The sequence below is a fragment of the Hippopotamus amphibius genome, chromosome 9, assembly GCF_030028045.1.
Source record: "Hippopotamus amphibius kiboko isolate mHipAmp2 chromosome 9, mHipAmp2.hap2, whole genome shotgun sequence".
NCBI lineage: Eukaryota > Metazoa > Chordata > Mammalia > Artiodactyla > Hippopotamidae > Hippopotamus > Hippopotamus amphibius.
The window spans coordinates 128,207,836-128,230,016 of NC_080194.1; the positions used below are offsets into that span (position 1 = coordinate 128,207,836).

At 46.4% G+C, this 22,181-nt stretch overlaps 1 long non-coding RNA gene across 1 annotated transcript; it reads right to left on the reverse strand.

The window, feature by feature from the left end:
• Positions 1-5,438: 5,438 nt before the first annotated feature.
• On the reverse strand, positions 5,439-20,837 carry LOC130861395 (uncharacterized). Its single transcript, XR_009055570.1, has 3 exons — positions 20,758-20,837; positions 19,765-19,894; positions 5,439-5,542 (listed from the first exon to the last, which is right to left on the reverse strand). It is a non-coding gene; the product is annotated as an uncharacterized LOC130861395 (long non-coding RNA).
• Between the last annotated feature and the right edge of the window lie 1,344 nt (positions 20,838-22,181).

Below are 22,181 nucleotides of genomic sequence, written 5' to 3' on the forward strand. Positions count from 1 at the left end.
GGTTTGGTACATTTTAGAAAAACTGCAAGAAGAGCAATCAGTGAGAGAGGAGCAAGTAGAGGGAAATGAGATGGGGTGGGGGGAGGACAGGTCGGGGCCAGGTCATGCATGTCTTGGGGTCACGATGAAGAGTTTGGTTTCTAAAAGACAGTGTCTTCAGCAAGTGGTGCTGGGAAGGTTGGACAGCCACATGTAAATCAATGAAGTTAGAATACATCCTCTCACCATGTATAAAAATAAACTCAAAATAGCTTAAAGACTTAAACATAAGACATGACACCATAAAACTCCTAGAAGAGAACATAGGCAAAACATTCTCTGACATAAGTCGTACCAATGTTTTCTTAGATCAGTCTCCTAAGGCAATAGAAATAGAAACAAAAATAAACAAATGGGACCTGATCAAACTTACAAGCATTTGGGGTTTCCCTGGTGGCACAGTGGTTAAGAATCCGCCTGCCAACGCAGGGGACATGGGTTCAATCCCTGGTCCAGGAAGATCCCACATGCCGCAGAGCAAATAAGCCCATGCGCCACAACTACTGAGCCCACACTCTAGAGCCCACGAGCCATAACTACTGAGCCCATGTGCTACAATTACTGAAGCCCAAGTGCCTAGAGCCTGTGCTCCACAAGAGAAGCCACCGCAATGAGAAGCCCGTGCACCACAACAAAGAGTAGCCCCCACTTGCCACAACTAAAGCAAGCCCATGCACAGCAATGAAGACCCAATGCAGCCAAAAATAATTAAAAATTAAAAAAAAAAACTTACAAGCTTTTGCACAGCAAAAGAAACCATACACAAAACAAAAAGACAACCTACAGATGGGAGAAAATATCTGCAAACAGTGCGACCAAAAAGGGCTTAATTTCGAAAATACACAAACAGCTTATACAACTCAACAACAAAAAGAGAAACAACCCAGTTGAAAAATGGGCAGATGACCTAAATAGACATTTCTCCAAAGAAGAAATACAAATGGCCAACAGGCACATGGAAAGATGTTCAACATCACTAATTATTAGAGAAATGCAGATCAAAAGTGCAATCAGGTACCACCTCACACCAGTCAGAATGGCCATCATTAAAAACTCTGCAAATAACAAATACTGACGAGGATGTGGAGAAAAGGGAACCCTCCTATACTGTTGATGGGAAGGTAAGCTGGTGCAGCCACTATGGAAAATAGTATGGAGGTTCCTCAAAAAACTGAAAATAGATTTTCCATATAATCCAGCAATCCCACTCCTGGGCATATATCCAGACAGAACTCTAATCCAAAAAGACACATGCACACCTATGTTCTTAGCAGCACTATTCACAATAGCCAAGACATGGAAACAACCTAAATGTCCACTGACAGATGAATGGATGAAGAAAATGTGGTACAGATATACAAGGGAATACTACTCAGCCATAAAAGAGAATAAGATAATGCCGTTTGCAGCAACATGGATGCCACTGGAGATTATTATACTAAGTCAGAAAAAGAAAGACAAATACCATATGATATCACTTATATGTGGAATCTAAAATATGACATAAATGACACACTACTATATATAAAATAGATCACTAATAAGAACCTACTGTTATAGCACAGAGAACTCTACTCAGTACTCTGTAATGACCTATATGGGAAAAGAATCTAAAAAAGAGTGGAAATATGAACATGTATAACTGATTCACCTTGCGGTACAGCAGAAACTAACACAATATTGCAAATCAACTATACTCCAATAAAAATTAATTTAAAAAAATAAAAATAAAAAATAAAATAAGGCACAAATGAACCTCTCTATGAAACAGAAAGAGACTCGCAGACATAGAGAACAGACTTGTGGTTGCCAAGGGGAAGGGGTTAGGAGAGGAATGGAGTGGGAGTTTGGGGTTAACAGATGTAAGCTATTATACACAGAATGGATAAAAAACAATGTCCTACTGTATAGCACAGGGAACTATATTCAGTATCCTATGATAAACCATAATGGAAAAGAATATTAATATATATATGTATAACTGAATCACTTTGCTGTATAGCAGAAATTAACACAACATTGTAAATCAACTATATGTCAATAAAAAATAAAAAGACTTTGGTTTCTAGTCTAGGTTCCTGATCAGTTTCAAGAAGAGTAGTGAAATGCTGTCATTTACATTTTTAAAAATCTCACTCAAACCGGTTTTAGTGTGGAACAGAAACTGAGGGGAGACAGGAAAGGAAGCAAGGAAGCCAGTTAGGAACAACATAGCAGTAGAAGCAGTGAGAGATGCTTGGATGCTTAGGCTATGGTGGTGGCAGCAGTGAGGAGGGAGGGAAGTGAATCGATTTTTTTTTAATTGAGAGGGATAGAAGCGATAGGACTTGGTGACAGACTAAGGCTGAGAACCATTCTTTCCTTGTTACTTTGTTCTCTCTTACCAACACCATCTTACTCTACACCACTGGCATCCTCGTCCCCATTATCAGCAGCAGCAGCACCCTGACCAGAGCCATCACCAGCAGGAACACAACCTCCCCTTCATTTTACACACCACTCTACTCCATCACCCCTTCAACCACCCTCTTGATTAAGGCTGATCTCTCCCAGGACTCCCCTAGTGACGCAGTGGTTGAGAATCCACCTGCCAATGCAGGGGACATGGGTTCGAGCCCTGGTCCAGGAAGATCCCACATGCCATGGAGCTACTAAGCCCATGTGCCACAACTACTGAGCCTATGCTCTAGAGTTCTCTAACCACAGCTACTGAAGCCCACGAGCCGCAACTACTGAAGCCCTCCCGCCTAGAGCCCGTACACTGCAACAAAGAGTAGCCCCGCTCTCTGCAACTAGAGAAAGCCCACGTGCAGCAACAAAGACCCAACGCAGCCAATAAAAAAAAAAAAAAAAAAAAAAAAATGATCTTTCCCGTAATCATCCCCACTGATGGTTTTGCCTTCAACTCTATCGCGTTATTATTATCTTCTATTGTGCCATCATCCAAACAGTCCTCCACTGTTCCACCTCCATTAAGGAGCCTACATGAAGGTAAAATTCAGTATGCCTGGTCCCATGAACCCTAATAATGTCTTATCTCTCTTACTTTCTCTCCATCTCTCAATTGTTTTTCCTCTCTTGGCTTTATTCTTATTCAGACTTTCATCTGTTGGACCGCAGGAGCTACCTTTCACCGCTTAATGACCGCAACAAAAAGAAGAAATCTCTTTCTCAATGGTGCAAGCCAGATTTCCAGAATCTGAACCCATCTCTGTGAGTGATAAGGAATAGAAGGCACTGACTGGCCGAGCCTGGATTGCCTGCCTGCTCCTGGAACCAACATAGGGTGAACTGGCCCCATCCTAACCGTTTGAGCTAAGAGGGGTCACGGCTGCCAGAGGTAGCAAATAAAAATAGGAGTGCCCAGCTAAATTTGAACTTCAGATGAATAATGAGTAACATTTTAGTATAAATATGTTCCATGCAAATTATACTTATACTTAAAAATTTGTTGTTGTTGTTGTTGTTTAATATGAAGCTACATTTTAACTGTGTCCTGTCTTTTATCTGGCAAACACAGCTGGCTCCCCAAAGGAAAACCAAGGTGATGTGACCAGACCCAGGAGAAGGGGCAACAGCAGGGTGGATGGTGCCCCTCCACCCAGCAGGTGCATTTTTCCCTCCCTGGGTCCCACGTCTCTCATCTACGTAAGGAGAACTTCTTCCAGGCCCCTTTGCAAAGACAACCTTTTAAGCTTTGATCATTCTATTTTTCCTGAGGATTTTGATATAATCTAACTGAATGATGCTCAGTCACTCTAAAAAGAACAGAGAGTAATGTTTTTCAATGAATCTGGGGAGGGGGGCAGCACATCAAACATCGGATGCTAGCATTACTCAGCCAGTCAACTGAAGAGGCAGGATAAAACCTGAAGGCTCCTGAGGCAGAATCCAAAGCAAAGCACAGCATTTAGGATCAAAGCCACACCAGGCACCATGCTGGTTACCAGACTGGTGGAGAACAGTATCGAACAGGGATTCCAGAGGCTGGTTTTGAGTCTTAAATGAGCACCTTACAGGCTGTGCAAGCCCAGAGAAGTTGCCTCTCTTCTCTCAGCCTCAGTTTTCTCGGCTGTAAAATGGGGATACTCATACCTACCAATCCCAGAAGGGCACCACGAGGGTGTAATGATGGTGGCTGTAATGATGGTGGGTGTAAAAGTATTTTGTGACCTATGTAGAGTCATACCAACATTATTATTAGAATATGTGGGAAACGCTTTGAGAAGGGGGGAGGAGTGCGTTTCACGCATGTAAGAAGAAATATTTAAAAGAAAGAGGAGGGCAGAAGGGAGAGAGGATGTCAGGGTATCAGGAAGAAAGGTTACCTTTCATTATCAAGCATCGGGTATCATGGGAAAGACAATTTTCTTTAATCAGTGAGATGTGGATTTGTGCAGCTCTGCAGCCCTGAGGCCCTACTTGTCTCACCAGCCTCACAAACCCAGGCCTTGAACATGCGAAGTTCATTCCTGCCCCTGAGCTACGCACATGCTGTTCCCTTTAACTGAAACACGCTTATCCCCACCTTTTATTTCTTTTTCTTCCTTCCTGCCTTCCTTTCCTTTTCTTTCTTTCTTTCTTTCTTTCTTTCTTTTTCTTTCTTTCTTCTCTTTTTTTTTTTTTCCCAACTTAAAAATTACTTCTTTGGAAAGGGCTTAGCTAACCCCCAACTTAAGTTAAAAGCTCTTAGGACATGATGATTCATGATGATTCAGGTGTGGTTAATGCCACTATATCTCCTTAGACTCTCAGCTGCTCAGTGCACACCTACAGCACCTACTACACACAGCTGGGACTCCCCACACGTGGACTTTCTCCCCAAGTGAGAAGGCTGGAATTACCGGAGCATGAAGGCCCCCAGGAATTCAAGGCATGGATGAAGTTCGAGGATAAATTGTCATAGCTATCTCACTCCTTTGGGGAGGGAAAGCTCTGAGGCCTGTTCTACTCTGTCCCCCAGAGTTTCCCAGTGGGAGTGAACCCCAGCTGCCCACCACAGTGACATCTTCAATTGATTTCCTTCCTTCTTCATCTTAATTCCCCACTCCTGTACCAGTGTGTCCTAGGATCATTCCCCCCCACCCCCGCCAATACAATTACTGCTCTCAAATCCTATCTCAGAGTCTACTTCAAAAGAAACCCAACCTAAGACATACACTATCTTAGCAATGAGACTCTCCCCATAGTAATGAATGATTATTGAATGACAGAGTTATTTGCTACCTGTCCATCTGCTCCTTTGGACATTTGGGCAGAATGGTAGATACCTTAGGATGGCTAATCCAACACCATTCTGATCCACCTCCTCCTTCACATTTCTAGGTACCTGGTGGCCGCATGACATAACTCTGACCAATGAGGTAGAAGCAGAGTCTGTTGGGAAGGGCTCCCTCAATGAAAAAGACCAGGCTCTGGGAGGAGAAGGCTTTTGGTCCACTTGTGATAAAGATGTGATGTCTGGAAGCACAGCAGCCATCCTGCAACCATGAGCATAACCCTCCTGGTAGGCGGCAAAAACAGAAAGATAGAGTCTGAGTCTCTGAGAGCATCGTTGAACAGCTGCCCCATCCCTGAATTGCCTACCTCAGAAATTCTTGTTAGAAGATAAAAATAATCCCCTATCTGTTTAAGCCACCATCTTAGGGTTGTCTGTGTTTGCAGCTGAATGCCTTGCGAACTGCTGCAGACATGGATTATGTTGTTGGTCCTACCCAACGCATATCATTGGCTTTTAGGTTAGAGCATGATACACAGTAGATGTGTAATGAAGATTTGTTGATTCAATAAATGAAAAGTCTTCCCAAAAGTCTCTTATTGCAAGCATAGAGCTTATTTTGTGTGGCAAACTCATAAGGAACCAACTCAAGGCTTTAGACATACAGCAAGGATATCTGTTCAGTTATTAAGATTGCCACACTAGAGAGAAATGGCCTCTGTTTATTAAGTCTCATGAGGTCATGATGTTCTGCTGGTCAACTGAACTCCATGGACCTGACCCATGCATAACCATTTAAGTGCGAAGCCTCCATTTGTCCATTAGAAACTTCTAGAAGGGCTGGCTGCCACTCTTCATATCCTATATGATGTAATTAGCTTAGAATGAAAAGGGATCAGTACCCCACTGGTCTAATTTTCCCATTACACATCTGGCACAATGCCAAGAGATGAAGGCTGAGTGGCCCTTTTTCCATCTCAGGGAATCTCTTCCCAAATCAGAACAAAAATCCCTCAGCCAGAGAAGAAGCCACTTCCAGGAGCACTGTGGTAGGGAAACAACTAGGACCGTGAGCCTCTGCACCTGGATTCCAGCACCACTGCTGAGAGATCTGAACTGACTGCTTCCCCTCTCTGAGCCTCGGTTTCCTCATCTGTAAAAGGGACTAGTAAAAGTCGTCTTCTGGGAATCTATTCCTGCCACAGTTTACATGCTGCATCATTACAATGTAGCAGGCATCATGGATTTCATTTTTTTAAGAGATTTCTTTTCTAAATCTTCACATGAATCCTATGAAAGAAAGAAAGAAAATCCTGTGCTTTTTTCCCCCCAGCCTTATAATTTGTAGAATTGGTATACGAAAAAGCTGCACCAAATTAATGTATACAATTCAGTGAGTTTAGACATACGTACACACTTGTGTTACCATAACCACAGTCAAGGTAATAAACACATTTTTGCCTCCAAAAGTTTCCTCGTGTCCCTCTGTTGTTTCGTTGTTCCTATTGTTTTGCTTTTATTTTGTGGTAAGGAAACAAAACCTGAGATCTACCCTCTTAACAAATGCTAATCTCATCAGGAAGCGCCCTGACCGACACACCCCCACAGACACACCCAGAAATAATGTTTAATCTGGGCACCTTGTGGCCAGTCAAATGACTCGTCACAGGGCATTCCCTGGTGGTCCAGGGGTTAGGACTCTGTGCTCTCACTGCCGAGGGCCCAGGTTCAACTGCTGGTCAAGGAACTAAAATCCTCCCACAAGTCATGCAGCGTGGCCAAAAAGAAAGAAAAAAGTATTAACCATCACAGTGGGGATGAGGAATGATCATAAAGAGGCATGAGCTTGCTTTGGGGGGTGAAACAAATGTTCTAAGACTCGATTACGGTGATAATGGCACAACTCTGTAGATACACTAAAAACTACTGTATATATATATAAACATACACACACGATATATATATATGGAATATATATATACACACACACAGAGAAACAGATACAGATATGCAAATTTGTAAAAGCCTAGGCCAGACTTGTCCAGGCCTGAACAAAAGGAACCAGAAGGGGTGAGTTCGGGAGTCATGAAAATGGTGTTGCAATGACGGTGGAGGTGACAAGGACCACAGTGACCGCAAGAGCACCGCCCACGGAAGGCGGCCGTCTGCTCTGTGTCAGACGCCGTGGCATCCATCACCTCACTTCATTAACGCGGCGATCCTGGGGTGTCTGTGGTTGAGAGGCAGGCATCTACAATCAGCACACAGCTCTGGAGGCGGGCTACCCAGGATCAAACCGCACCTGCAGCCCTTCCTGGCCTGTGACCTTAAGCAAGATCCAAAGCCTCCCTAAGCCTCAGTGTCTCCATCTGTAGAGAAGGCGTAAGATGATCCTGACCTTGGGATTACAAGGATACGACCTAGAATCAAGCACGTGAAGCTCTGAGTAGAGTCCAGGGTAACCCGTAGGAAACAGCCAGGGTAAATGTTAATTCCAGCTATTAGCATGGGTCCCTGTTTTACAAAACATGACACAATCATTCAGAGTTGGACCAAGCAAGGTCAGATATCTAATAAGGCACGGACCTGGCTTTCAAATCCAGGCCTGACTCCCAACTCTGGGCTGTTGCCACTGCCCAGGTATGAATCTGAACAATTAGGTCTGACACCTTCACCTACCCCAGCGCTGCAGACGGCAGCCGGCCTGCCCCAGCCCTTCCCCCAAAAGCCTTTGCAGCTCCCAAGGAGACAGCATCTCTCCAGATTGTTAGCACCAGAATTGCCACATCAGTGCCCAGCGCCAGCCTCCAGACAGCTCCCCACGGCCCTCGGGGCTCGGGTAAGCAAAGGTCAGGCTAGAAATTCATTGATAAAGATTCTGGACATCACAAGGGGTGGGTGTGGAACCAGCCAGATCTCCAAGGTCATGTTCTCTTGAAACTGCCTGCTGCTGGGGCCATTGCCACTCCCTTCCCCAGCCAGGACCCACAGCCATGAGAGACAGATTTGGTCCTTCTCTGTACAGTGGCTCTGCGGGGCCTGGAGGAGGGGCAGAGGCACTAGAACCACAGAGCTGGAGAGACCACAGCATCCAACCAGTCATCTTACCAAGGAGGAAAGCGGGGCCCAGAAAGGAAAGAGCACAGTCCTGCAAGCCCTCATGGAAGATGAGAAGAGGGGCATCTCTGTTCAGCTTCAAAAGCTCTCGTTCATTGAGCAGGTACCGTGTGCTCAATAGGATACAACAGGAATAGGACAAGGTCCCCTTCCTCCTCTGAGGACCTCACAGTGTCCCAGGAGACACAGAACAGGGAAGGAATATATTCAACACGGTGTAGCACATGCAGTCACAGAACACACTATTTAAGGACAACTACCAATTGCGGGAGTCTGACTTAAAAGCACTCCCTGTAGCAGGGTATTCAGACGGCCCCCCACTCCTCCTCCATCCAATCACTCCCCCCTCCCCATGCCCCACCCCCCAGCCCCCTGCACACCTTGCCACATTGATGAGACTTCATCTACACGGCAACCCTGCGTGAGTTTCCTGTGGCTGCTATGCTAAATTAACACAAATTGAGTGGCTTATTAAGACAATACACATTTATTCTCTTTCAGTTCTGGAGGTCAGAAGTCTAAAATCAGTTTCCCCAGGCTAAAGTCAAGGTGTGGGCAGGACTGTGCTGAATCTGGAGGCTGCCAGCAGTCCTTTGCTTGTAGCCACTTCCTCCATCTTCAAAGCCAGCAGCATGGCATCTTCCTTCCTCTCTGACCTCTGCTCCTTCTGCTTTTACCCTTGTACCTTCCCTCTCTGACCCTCTTGCCTCTCTCTTATAAGGACACTGTGATTCCACTGAGCACACCCAGCTAATCCAGGAAAATCTTCCCATTTCAAGGCCCTTGATTTAATCACATCTGCAAAGTTCCCTTTGCCATGGAAAGTAATACAGTCACAAGTTTCAGGGATTAGGATGTAAACACCTTTGGGGGGCCCATGATTCTGCCCAGCACAAACCCCAAAAGGCAGGGACTCACTATCACGCCCACATTAGAGATCAAGAAACCAGGGCTTAGAGAGGTGGAATAACTTTTCCAAAGTCACAAAAGGGGAAGCAGGTTTACCCAATTCCTAAGAGCATGGTTTGGTCTCTATTCTGTTACAAAAGACAGAGGGTTGAGGTCCAGAGGCAGCGAAAGAAGACTTCCCAAAAGAGGTTCCCAAGCCAAATTGCCTTTGCAATTGGGGCAAAAATAGAGCATTTGGGGCATTCTGGGGCTGAACCACAGGACACCTGGCTACACTTTCCCCCCTGCCCCCAGACCAACATCTACACATGTATCGTGGAGGAAAGAAACCAGGTAGCTGATGTCCCCACACAAGGCAGCCCACTTACCCCTGTAGTTCCATGTCATCGAGACAGAAATGGTAGCTTGGCTGGAAGCTTTGACAATTCAGCCGTTTACTTCCAGTCCCCAACTCATCTGAATCTCTGAAACCTCTACGAGCATCCTTTTCCCATCTGCAAAATGGGCATAATTGATGCCTATGAAAGTAAACATATTCAGGGGAATTCCCTAGTGGTCCAGTAGTTAGGACTCTGTGCTTCCACTGCAGGGGGAACGGGTTCAATCCCTGGTTGGGGAACTAACGTTCCATATGCCATGTGGCATGGCCAAATAAATAAGTAAAGTAAGCAAATTCACTGCCTGCCCGACCTCCTTCCATTCTTCTCCCTGACCCTGGAGCTTTGTTCAGAAACATCTATCCAAAGTTAAGAAGTCTCTCTTTTCTACTATAACCGAGGGAAATAAGGTGTCTAGACACAGGCCAGACGAGCCTGGCCTTATCCAACCTCGGCCATCACTTAAAGTCTGAATAGAATCCCCCAGAGAATGTGCAGTCAGAGACTCTTGGGATGTGATGGGCTGGGAAGGAGTGGAAATGTTCAGTATAAAAACAGTATGTAACTTTTTCTTTTTATTCTTGGGGAAAAGGGAAAAAATTAAAGTTGTTTATTATCCAAGAGCCAGAGAAACCTCTATTAACCTGTCACGTGTGTTTCTTTCTAATCTTTTTTCTATGAATAAAATCATGATAGTACATTTATTACACGTTCTCTGGGTGCAGGGCCCTGCTCTGAGTGTTTTACACGCATAGCCCCAGTCCTCACGGCAATTCTGCAAGGTAGGTGCTATATCATTCACAGTTAACAGGTAGGAATATCAAGGCAGAGAGAAGTGAAGCAAGAAAATGATTTAAAGAGAGAGAGAGCGAGGATGGTGGACAAAAGTACAGGCTTTGAAGGCAGACCGCCAGGAGTTCTTTTCTTTTTCTCTAACTTTATGTATTCCCCATGCAGCTAATATTGAAACGGACTTCTCTGGTGGCACAGTAGTTAAGAATCTGCCTGCCAATGCAGGGGACACAGGTTCGATCCCTGGTCCAGGAAGATCCCACATGCCGCAGAGCAACTAAGCCCGTGTGCCACAACTACTGAGCCTGTGCTCCAGAGCCCATGAGCCACAGCTACTGAGCCCACAAGCCACAACTACTGAAGCCCACCCGCCTAGAGCCTGTGCTCTGCAAGGAGAAGCCACTGCAATGAGAAGTTCACACTCCACAATGAAGAGTAGCCCCCACTTGCAGCAACTAGAGAAAGCCCAATGAAAACCCAACGCAGCTAAAAAGAAAAAAAAAATTGACACAAGTTGTGAAATATGCAGGTTTTAAAATTCAAAAGGTACAGAATGCCACACCCTAAAAAGTGTCCTGCCCTCGCTTCATCCAAATCACCAGGTGCCCTCCCCAGAGGGAACCACACTTCGCTATAATATCCTTGTATCTTTCCAGAGATACACTGGGCAAGCAAATACGGTTCTGTACACATGTACATGTGTGTGTCTATGCGTCCATTTCTTTTTGCACAAATGGCAGTCTGCTCTATACCTTGCTCTGTCAATTTAACAAAATAGCAGCCTACAGGTCATGTGTCCATCAAGAGTGGGTTCTGATATATCACACACATAGCTCTGAGAAGACATTTAACTAGTTCTTCCTTCATCTGGTCATCGTGAAAAGCAGATGAAATAATGCAGGTAAAACACTTAACGAGAGCCTTACTCATAGTAAGCGCTCACGATATGTAAGATGTAACTGTGAGAATTTTAATCATGCTACATGTAGAGTTTTCTCTTCAACTAAAATCACATCATTCAATTGGACATCATTTGCAAAAATAAAAATAAACCTTGATCCACACTTTGCACTAAATATAAAAATTAATTCTAAATGGATTCCAGGGCTGAGTGCAAACACTAAAGGTATAAAACTAGAGGTGAACGAAGGAGAAAATCCCTGTGGCCTTGGGTCAAGCAAGATTTCCGAGGCAAACACAAAGAGCACAATTCACAAAAGAAAGAAGCGATGGTCCCCAATGATCCCACCTCCCAGTAATCACACCCTTGTGTAATCCCCCTCCTTGTGACTGTGGGTGAGACGTGGGACTTGCTTCTAGCCAGTAGAATGCAGCAAAGGTGGTGCGATACCATTTCTGTGATTACATTATGTGCGCTTGTAAACTTTCATCTTGCTGGCACACATTCTCTACTTGCCTTCTCAGCCTGCACACTTCATGCTGGAAAGGTCAGCGTGGCCAGCAACGATACATGGTCCTCTAGCCAGCACCAGTGAGGATCTGAAGCCATCAGTAGACAGCCGTGGAGAAACTGAATTCTGCCAACAACCTGAGTGAGCTTGGACTCAGATCCTGCCCCAGTCCAGCTTTCAAATGCAACCCCAGCCCTAAGCAGCAATTTGATTACAGGTTTATGAAAGACTCAAGAAGAGGACCCAACCAAGCCATACTGGGTTCCTGACCCACAGAAATAGTGAGATAATAGATGTGTGCTCTTTTGAGCCACTAAATTTGTGGTGATTTATTACACAGCAACAGGTAACTAAACAATTGCATCTGGAAAGCAGTCTGGAGCTGTGTGTTGGAGTCCTTAACAAGGGCATACCCATTGATTTTGCAATTCTACTGTGAGAAACAGAGAGGGAATTGCTCCAAAAAGTACATTCAAAGATATTCATCACAGGGTTCCCTAATCTGAGAAAAGTATCTAACACTTCATGGAGACCTACTATATGCCAGGTGCTTCATATATTTTGCTTCACTTAAATCTCCCAACAATCTTATTCTTATAATATTACACCCATTTTACACACCGGCAAATGAAGTCTCCAAGAGATGAAGTGACTCACTAAAAGTCAGACAATGCTCACCACATTCGTAGCACCCTAAGAATGGCACAAGGCAAGTGCTCAATAAACCTTACAGTGTTGTTACTCATTCAGTTTCAAGTTGCAGAAACCTAACTCAAAACAGTCTAAGCTAAAAAGAGCTCACAGAATTGGGGAGTTATCGGTGGTTGGCTGCAAGCATGGCTGTATCCAGGAGCTGGAAGGATATCTATGAGCAGGACTCTGTCTTTACCAATCTAGTAGGTCTGCTTGCTTCTGATTTTCAGGCACTATCCACATGACAGACCTATTTCCTCCTGGCCTAGCAGGCCTGGGAGAACAAAAGCATCCCTCTTCCAAAATCCACTGGCTAATCTGAAAGAAGACTCTGATTGGCCCAGTTTGGGTCACATGCCCCTTGCTAGAATTACATCACCAGGAGGTTGGGGCTCTGTGATTGGTCATCCTGGATCACATGACCATCTTCCAGGGGCAGGAGTGTCATGATTGACAGTCCCACCCAGAACCTAGGTCAGCAGAGTAATTCGGGAAGGAATGCTGCGGACAGAATGGGCACAGCCACCCCTATTTAGCAGTTATGACTCCAGCATGGATATGGAGGGAAGATCATGGTCAGAACACCACCACCTGGCTCTGGAGCGCACATCATTCCCATTACACACGCCTCATCTCCCACGTCCCTGCTCTAACCTTTTCACACTTCACACTGTCAGCTGGCCTGGAAAACAACTCCTCTGCCCGACAGTGTGCAGCAAAAAAGCAGCTCGTAAAAGAGCCTCAGTGAAGGAAAGCCAGCTAGATGCAAAGGTCAGAGCAGACGGGGTTGACATGCCCCCTGGTCCTTGCACACAAGGGCTCCAGGCTGCCAGCAGTGCCAGTGACACAGCCGGCCCAGGACAAGGTCTCTAGAAGACTGAGGGGCTGGCAGCTTCTCCAAGGCCCCATCCAGACAATGAAAACAGTCAAATTGGCAAAGGTTTATTGAGTGCTTGCTGTGTGCCAGGCCCTGTTATAAATACTTTACCCACGTTGACTCCATCCTCGCAAAAACCCTGTGAGGAATGTGCTATCATTACTCTCACTTTACAGAGGAACTGAGGCCCTGAGCCAACGTTCCTAACCCTCTAATTCCTGTTGCAAAGAAGAGCAAGGTGCTCCAAACCCACTAGGAGAGCCATGTCCCCCAGAAAGCCCCACTTTTTTTTTTAATTTTATTTATTTATTTATTATTTTTTGGGGGGTACAGCAAGTTCAATCATCTGTTTTTATACACATATCCCCGTATTCCCTCCCTCCCTCGACTCCCCCCTCACCCTCCCTTGACTCCCCCCCATCCTCCCCATCCCAGTCCTCTAAGGCATCTTCCATCCTCCAGTTGAACTCCCTTTGTTATACAACAACTTCCCACTGGCTATCTCTTTTACAGTTGGTAGTATATATATGTCTGTGCTACTCTCTCGCTTCGTCTCATCTTCCCCTTCACCCCCCCGCCCCCCCAAACCTCGAGTTCTCCAGTCCATTCTCTGCATCTGCGTCCTTGTTCTTGTCACTGAGTTCATCAGTACCATCTTTAGATTCCGTATATGTGAGTTAGCACACAATATTTGTCTTTCTCTTTCTGACTTACTTCACTCTGTATGACAGACTCTAGGTCTATCCACCTCATGACATATAGCTCAATCGCATCCCTTTTCATAGCTGAGTAATATTCCATTCAGAAAGCCCCACTTTTAAGGTCAGGAATATTAGCACGCACTGCAGCTACTGAAGCCTGCGTGCCTAGAGCCTGTGCTCTGCAACGAGAGGCCACTGCAATGAGAAACCCATGCACCACAAAGAAGAGTAGCCCCCGCTCGCCACAACTAGAGAAAGCCCGTGCCCAGCAACGAAGACCCAATGCAGCCAAGAATTAAATAAATAAATAAATAATAATAATTTTTAAAAAAGACATTTCAGCTGTGGGAATACCCCAATGGTGAGCTCCATGATACCATTCCCCCCTCCTTTGCATCACTTAGGTTCACTGGATTAGGTAAAGCGATTATAACAGTGCCAGGCCTGCAGAAAGGGCTAATTAGGTAAGGGTTGGCTGCCATTATTATTATTATTATTACTATTATTGTAATAGGGAAGAACAAACCTGACACCATACTGAATCTGTTTCTTTTACTTGAACCTTTGTATTCTATTGCTTTTGCTTCCAGTGAAGAATGTTGCCTATAGCCTGAAATAGACAGGATAGCCCATTCTCAAGACCTTTAAAGGTATAACACTTTTCCATCCACACAGAGTTAAAAAGTTGCAGAACAGAGAATAGCATTTGTCTTGTTGGAGGTTTACAGGAACATCATGACCTGACCTACATGGACAGCTGTAAGAACAAAGGATTCCCGCACTAAGAAGCTGGCAACAACCAACCACACCCCCTCCCTTCTTACCTTGCCTTCAAAAATGCTTTGCTGAAACCCTGGGTGGTGGAGCGGGGAGGGGGGGGGGGGCGGGGGGGGGTGGGGGGGGGGTGGAGTTGGGTGGAGTTGAGGGTTTTGGAGCAGGAGCCACGTCTCCTTGCATGGCCCTACAATAAACCTTTTGTTTGGCCATACGGTGCCAGGCACAGGAACTTGCATTTGGTAACATTATATTATTATTATCTGTCTCCACTCTGGAGAGTGAACTCCAAACTCTGGGAGGAACAAGGACCAGGTCTCTGGATGCTCCCATTTCCTATCCAGCACCAAGGGAGCTTTGCTCATCCCCTTCCCAGTGTTGATTCTCTGAGTACAGAAACTTTCGTCTCTGCTCAAGGACAAAGAGCATCCATTCCGTCTCCCACTCTGCATGGCTTTTCCTGACCACCCAATTCAGTATGGCTCGCCCCCTCCACCCTGCTGCCATGCCTTCTCTTTCATAAGGCAATTATCACCCCCCCAACATTGCAAGTTAATTGACACATTTCTCTCCCTATGGCTAGAACATAAGTTCTGTGAGGGCAGGACCCGGTGGCACTTTTGTTCACAGCTTTATTCTCAGCTTACAGAAGACTGCCTGCCACATACCATGCACTTGATAAATACTGATTGAATGAATACATTTCCCAGTGCCCCATCTCAATCAAACAAGGAAAACACACAACCGAGAAGACATAGAGGGATTTGTGTTTCAAGAAAAACGGACGATAGCTTATTCATCCACAGAAATGTTTACATAAGCAAACTGCACATTGGCATGACCAGCTCGGCCCCTGGGATCACCTAGCCTACGGTGACGTAGTGACAGTCTAGAGAGGAAGAGACTCTGTATATAAGATATATACCTTATAGATACACAAAGGGTTAGCCAACTAAGCCTGAGTGGTGCCAGAATAGTGAACATTTAAGGCATTCCTGGCCAGATGAATCTTCGTCACAACGACTCAGCGCTGCTGCTGTAGCATGAAAGCAGCCACGAACAATTGTAAATGAGTGGGCCTGGCTCTTTGCCAATAAAACTTCACTCACAAAAGCCAGGCTGGATTTGGCCTGGGGCCATAGTTCTATCTGAACTGTTCTGGGACTAAAGAGAGGCATGTGTGTTTATTGAGGAAATACTATACACCAGGGACCAAGCTGGGCTGCTCGCTTTAATCCCTTAAGAACTCTGTCAGGTGGGCACTATTATCCCCATTTTACAGATGAAAGAAACTGAGGCTCTGAGACGTTAATAACTTGCCCAAATTCACACAGCTCCTTAGCAAAAGAGGACTTGAATCCAAGACTCCAAAGCCCAGGCCTCTGTGGCCACGTGGCACTGCCTCCCCTGGGGATGGCTGTTGGTTTCCATATCCCATTCCAGGTCCCTCGGCCCTTGTGTGCCCCTCCCCCGCATCCCAGCTTTATCCCAGAGAACACGAAGCACCTCTTGCTTGCCTTCCTGCCAGTCCCTCTTCCCTGAACCGCCCCCACTAAACTGTCTTGCTCTCTCCTTCACAGAGCTCAGCGCTGCCCTGATGGCAACACATTTTCCCAACTGGGAGATAGAAACTGAAATTTTTGTTCTTGCACAAAAGCTGCCCTTTTCACCTGCGGCTAAAATTCCCCCACAGAACAGGAAGAATATCCAAAGTCATATCAAAAATCAATATTTATTGAGCTGGCACCTTGGCCAGAAGCTGGCTAGGGGCTGCAAAGATGAGGAGGAGACCACACCTCGAGGAGGTGACAGAAGTTAGCCCAGGCCCCTCTGCGGGAACACGGAGCTCCCTTAACTCAGCCTGGCGAGGGAATGGGGAAGGATGGAGAGCCTGGAGGATGTGTAGGAACTGAATCAATGTCCAAGTCACAAGGGAGGGCACTCCGGACGCAAAGACTCAGGGGGAGAGCGTGGTCTCTCCAAAGCCACCAGCAGCCCAGTACGGCCAGCACACCAGAGGTAGAGGGGACTCTACAGTGGACACCTGGGGCTTGAGGCTCCCCAGCACCCCTCCTTCTTCAGGCAATGGTACCCTCAGTTTTCTTAGGGGAACCATCCCCCTCCTCTGCGCAGTCTTGGTGGGACTGTCAACCAAGGGTCCCCGCCCACTCACGGCCAAGGTACCCCAATCGGATGCTCTTCTTTCCAGAATTTGCATCGTGAATAGAGAATGTGATGAAAGAAAGTGCTTGGGGTGTAGGGTTACCACATTTCTAAGGTGATGTCTTGAAGAAGGACCCTTTGCTTCTGTCCTGCATTTCCTGAACCCTCTAGACCCTGTCCCCCTCAAGGTCTGACTTTCCCAGCTTTTCCATCCTTTTGGTGCAAGAGTTCCCATGTACACTGTCACAATTTTTTGAGCATATTTTAACCATTGCTGGTTTCAGGGGCTTCCAACCAAGCCATCAGAACAGGCACAGGGCTGTGCAAGGTCAGCTGGTCTGGGAAAGAATGCAGAATGGATTACACAGTAGAGGAGTGAGCCCATCATCAGAAGATCATCCTGAACTATCTGTCAGGGCCTTAAATCCAAGGGTCCTTATGAGCGGAAGAGAAGATGTAGACACAGAAGAGAAGGCCATGCAGAGATGGAGGCGGGGATGGAGCGATGTGTCTACAAGGCAAGGAACGCCCAGGGTTGCCAGCTGGAAGAGAAGCTTCGGAACAGACCTTTCCCAAGAGCCTTCAGAGGGAGCCTGGCCCTGCCAACACCTTGATTTTGGACTTCCAGCTTCTAGAACTGTGAGAGAATACACTTCTGTTGTTCTGAGCCACCCAGTTTGTGCTCATTTCTTACAACGGCCCTAGAAAACTCCTACACTTGCCTCAAGGCAGGGGAAAGGCTGTGACGTAACTTATGCTCCAGAGCCCCCTGTGGGATCAGGCTGAGACTGGAATTCCACCTGAGCCCTCTCTCATGCTGGCCTTCTCACCTTCCCTGTCTTGTCTCCCTCACTCCCTTTGCAGTTTCCTCTGGAAACCCTTCCTCGATAAATCACTTGCATGTGAATTTCCATCTCAGAGTCTGCTTCTGGGAGAACCTGACATGAGACAAAAGGGTGGGGGCAGGGCCAAGACTGGCACTGAGGATGCCCAACTCCAGAAAGTTGGAAGCGCATTTTTTAGAAGAGTCACTTTACTTTTCAGAACCACTTTTCAGAGTCAGACCCACCCAGGGCAGCCCCCTAGGAGCTGAGTGACTGCAGGCAAGTGACTTCACATCTCTGAGCCTCAGTTTGCTCGTCTGCAAAATGGGGCCAGTCTTGGTATCTCCCTCTTAAGGCAGCTTGGAGAGTTGGAGAGGACATGTGCAAGCAGGCAGCAGGCCCCCGAGCACAGCCACGGGTGCCGTGTTTTGCACCGCTGGGTGGGCCCAGCTGGGTGGGAGTTCTCAGGCAAGGCAGCCTCACCCTGAGGTAGTGCTCTGGCCAGAGACCCTGGAAGACGCAGACCTTCCACGAGCCCGCTGCTGCTCTGTATTGATTAGATTTGGTGTGCCAAATGTTCCCAAGATGAAAGGAACTGACGGTGAGCTGTATGATCAAAGCGCCTTTGTGAGATCTGAAAGCTCATGGAGTATCATCAGCTCAAAAAGAGAAATTCTGAGTTACAGAGAGAAAAAAAATAGATCACAAAGGCTGGGAACAGAATGAGAGGCGTCATCTACATCCTGCTTTCCAACAAGAGCCCTCAGCCCTGTTCTCCAGAGCGGGGGGCGGGGGGGGGGGTGCCTACATGGGGGGGGGGGCACATTGCAGGGAGGAAGGGATTGAAACTGCCTGTCCCGCTTCACCCAGAAGGAAGCCGACACTCAGAGAGGGCAAGCAAAGTCTCACAGGTGGGGGCCGATCCCAGGTCTGCTAAAGTCCAGAGCCCAGACTCTTAACCCTTGCCTCCCTTAAGCTGCCCGAGGTCCCTCCTGATCCAGATTCTGTGCTTTTCTCCCTCCCCCCAGCCTATTCCCCATCCGCCAAGTCCAGCATTTCAAACCACAACATGTTCTAGGACGTTCTTATTCAATACAACCATGAGCCCCAGAGGACTCTCAGGAGCAAACAAGAAAGCATCTCTAGGAGAGGAGCCATGGGCATGCATTGAGTCACCATTTTCCTGAATGTCGAGACCGTGAGTGCACACCTGCACCGTGGATTTCAAGACACTTGGAGGAACAGGGAACTACAGCTCAGCTAGAGAGCCTCCTGGGTCTACAGACTGGGAGGAGGTGGGTTCAGGGAATATATTGGATATAAATCTCTGTACTTTCCATTCAATTTTGCTATGAACCTAAAACTTCTCTAAAAAATAAAGTTTATTAATTTTTTTCATGTTTTAAGAAAAGAAGGACAGAAAAGGAGAGAAAGAAAAAGGAAGGAAAGGATGTTGGGCCCATGACTTAACCTCCCTGACCTCATCTATAAAATGGGAACAATACTTCATTCACACAGTTGTTGTGGGAATTAAAAGCAATAAAATACGTGAGATGCCCGGCATAGCCTCCATTCATCCAGGAAAAACTAACCAGGACACGGCTTCGCGTCCCAGAGTTACTACCCCTTACTCTGCTAGCAAAGATAATCCCTGCCCAAGCTTGGAGGAAACAGATGTATTTTAAATAAAATGAAGTAGAAACCAGAGAGGAGAGCCAAAGAGGCTGCTGGGCAGAGACAGCTGAAAAGTAGCTAATCCTTCCCTGGGGAGATGGGGCATTAGCGTCCCCGTACCCCCCCATACTGCTCCCGCTATTCAGAGGGTGTACCCCGCCATCTGGATCCCAGCAATTCCACTGTTATCTTACAGTAAGTGCTCAGATACAGCAATCGGACCCCTTGCTAGGAGACGGCCATAATCAGAAGGGGGAGGGCGCGTTGCCGGGAAGAGAAGCTGCCGTTCAAAGTCTTCCACCAGCATCCTGGGTCCCGGGTAATCTGGGAAGAAGGAAAACAGAGCGGGCTTGTGACACTTGGAAATATTCATTATTCTCCTGAAGCCAGACACAGGAAAGAACAGGGTGACTTCTTAAGCTCATCTCAAAAGAGAACATTTTGATCCCAGTCTAAGTGGATCACCAAGACATCTTCTCCCCGCCATGCACAGGGAGTGGGTGGGGTGTCAGGGCCAGCTTCTCTGAAGTTACATCCTCCCCATGACATCTGGGGCAACAGCGCCTCCAGAGGCGCTACGAAGGTCTCCAGCCTCCTGTCCTTTCTGCAAAGAATCACCTATCACAGGTGCCCAGGATAACAATGGACTAGACAAGGTGAGGCCCTGCTCTCACACATCTAGTGCAAGAGACAGGTAATAAACAAGGAGAAACTAAATAACAGGTCATTCTGGAGAGCCACAGGCTTCGGAGGAAAATAAAACAGGTGTGTGATAGAGATCCTTGGGCAGATGGCAGGGGGCAACATAGGATGGGGGCTGAGGGGAGATAGGTTCTCTGAGCAGGGAGCATTTAAGCTGTGAACTGCAGAAGGAGCTGGTCTTGCAAGTGGAAACCGGGCTGGGCACCGGCCTTCGGAGCGCAGGGGACACCAAAGCTTCGAGGCACAAACCAGCTGAGACCACCCATTAGCTTCCTAACTGGGTACCACAAACGAGGGGGCTTAAACAACAGCAGTTTCTTCTCTCACAATTCTGGACAGCAGGGGTCTGAGATCAAAACGTCGGCAGGGCTGGTTCCTGCAAGAGACTCTGAGAGACAATCTGTTCCCTCCTCTCTCCCAGCTCCTGGTGTGGCCAGCAATCTTTGGTGTCCCCTGGCTTGTAGACCTGTCACTCTAATCTCTACCTCCATCTTCAATCTCCTTCTTCTCTCTGCATCCTCTCTTCTTTTTATAAGGACACTTGTCATTGGATTCAGGGTCCAGGATGATTACATCTACAAAGACACAATTTCCAAATAAGGTCACATTCAGAGGTTTCAGGTGGACATGAATTTTTAGAGGATGCTTTTCAGGCTACTACGGACCCTAAATGGTGTTATTTTAACACAATTAAAGGGGCATCTGCAGTCCTGTGAGGGCCACGGCAGGCTCTGGGGCATAGGAGGATTGGCTGGATTATCCTTGAACAATTCACAAGAATGGCAGCAGAGGTACTTCACTGCATCCCTTTGTTCTACACCTCCAGGCCTGACGTCTAACAGGCAGCACCAGAGGCTTTCTCTACAGTCACTCTGCTCACCCATGGCCGAACAGAACAGCCAAGGAGTCACAGCCCTAACCAATGACTGCGGGATTTGGTGTATAAATGACCCAGCACTCTCACCCCTTGGGTGAGACAACTCAGAGGCACACGTTTTACACTGGTTCCAAGAGTTCCCCAATAAGACTAAACTCCAGGAAACTGGAACCTTCATACTCAGCTGGAGGGAGTATAAAATTATGCAGCCACTTCACAAAAACAGAAATATAGATCAATGGAACAGGATAGAAAGCCCAGAGGTAAAACCCACGCACATATGGTCACCTTATCTTTGACAAATGAGGAGAGAATATACAATGGAGAAAAGACAGCCTCTTCAATAAGTGGTGCTGGGAAAACTGGACAGCTACATGTAAAAGAATGAAGTTAGAACACTTCCTAACACCTTACACAAAAACAAACTCAAAATGGATTAAAGATCTAAATATAAGGCCAGACACTATAAAACTCTTAGAGAAAAACATAGGCAGAACACTCCATAACATAAATCACAGCAAGATCCTTTTTGACCCACCTCCTAGAGCAATGGAAATAAAAACAAAAGTAAACAAATGGGACCTAATGAAACTTAAAAGCTTTTGCACAGCAAAGGAAATCATAAACAAGACAAAAAGACAACCCTCAGAATGCGAGAAAATATTTGCCAACAAAGAACTAACAAAGGATTAATCTCCAAAATATACAAGCAGCTCATGCAGCTCAATATCAAAAAACCCAATCCAGAAATGGGCAGAAGACCTAAATAGGCATTTCTCCAGAGAAGACATGCAGATGGCTAACAAACACATGAAAATATGCTCAACATCACTAATCATTAGAGAAATACAACTCAAAACCACAATGAGGTATCACCCTCACACCGGTCAGAATGGCCATCATCAAAAAAGCTACAAACAATAAATGCTGGAGAGGGTGTGGAGAAAAGGGAACCCTCCTACACTGTTGGTGGGAGTTTAAATTGATACAGCCACTATGGAGAACAGTATGGAGGTTCCTTAAAAAACTAAA